At 41.8% G+C, this 1,289-nt stretch overlaps 1 pseudogene; it reads left to right on the top strand.

Moving 5' to 3' along the window:
- Positions 1 to 319: 319 nt before the first annotated feature.
- Positions 320 to 420, top strand: LOC143626777 (small nucleolar RNA R71; annotated as a pseudogene).
- Positions 421 to 1,289: the final 869 nt, after the last annotated feature.

Raw genomic sequence — 1,289 nt, forward strand, 5'->3', positions numbered from 1 at the left:
TCTTCAACTTGTGCTTGACCTATCGTACACACATAAGCCCCATGACCCAACTCATTACAATTGGTACAAACATCAATTCTTTGATTAGTAGTTTGTACCCCCACATCTTCCACGGCATGAACTTGCGGTCTTCCAATTGCCGGTCTTCCTCTTCTTGCTGTTTGAGCCTTTTTTTGATGTGACCGACATTTGTTCCAAGAATGCCCAATCAACTTGTTCATAATTGGTACCGAAAGTACCATTTGTGATTGACATCAAATCCCGTTTATCTTCCGCATTCATCCCATTATGAAAAGCATTCAACAACTCCCAAAGAGCTATACCATGATGAGGACAATTCTTGATCATCATGTTGAACCTCTCGAATGCTTCATGAAACATTTCACCAGATTGTTGTTGTAAAGACCTCAAACATTGTCTCGCGTCATTAGTCTTTTGGGCCGTGTAAAACTCTTCCAAAAACCTTTGTTGCATTTCAGCCCAAGTGTAAATCGATGCGGATGGCAATGTGTAAAACCATCTCTTCATCTTATCCTCCAACGAAAATTGAAATAAAACCAATTTCACCTCATCCGGTGTAAAACCTTGACCCCCAATCGTGTTGCAAATAGAGTCATATGCCTCCAAATGAAAATAGGGTTCTTCCGTTGCAAGACCCTTGTACTTTGGTAAACTTTGGAGTGCATTAGTTCTCACCTCAAACGTTCTTCCATTTTGGTTTTGAGGAATAACCACCAGAGATGGGTTGTTGGTGATGACCGGTCGAAAATGAACTGCAATTCCCCTAACCATTTGCCTTCCATGTCTTCTTGGTAACCCCAATGGTACTCTTGGTTGGCCCATTTATCGGTAAACAGGCCTTTGTTGCATATTTTGTTGAACTTGCGGTTGGGAATTTGGTTGTTGAAATTGCGGTTGTTGTGGAACTTTTTGCAATGGTTGTGGAACTTTTTGCAATGGTTGTGGTTGTTGTATTTGATTGACATGTGATCCACCCCGTTGTTGCACTTGTTGCGGTTGAAAGTCGGATCCATACCCAAACTTCCTTTGAATTCTCAACTGATTACCATCAACCCCACTTGCATATCCTTCTTCGAAATCTTCATATCCTTCATTGCCAGCACCATACCGTGGCCCACCAAACAAATGCGGGCCCGATCTTTGACCCGGTGAAGTATGAATTATAGGTGGGTCTTGGGTAAATGTGTATGGTTGTTGATAACGTGGATCTTGTTGAGACTGGAAAGATGATTGTTGTGGTGACTTTGATGATTGTCCTTGAATAAGCA

This window comes from Bidens hawaiensis, unplaced genomic scaffold (assembly GCF_021521415.1).
Source record: "Bidens hawaiensis isolate Kalapana, Puna unplaced genomic scaffold, B.hawaiensis_p1.1 tig00004497_1, whole genome shotgun sequence".
NCBI lineage: Eukaryota > Viridiplantae > Streptophyta > Magnoliopsida > Asterales > Asteraceae > Bidens > Bidens hawaiensis.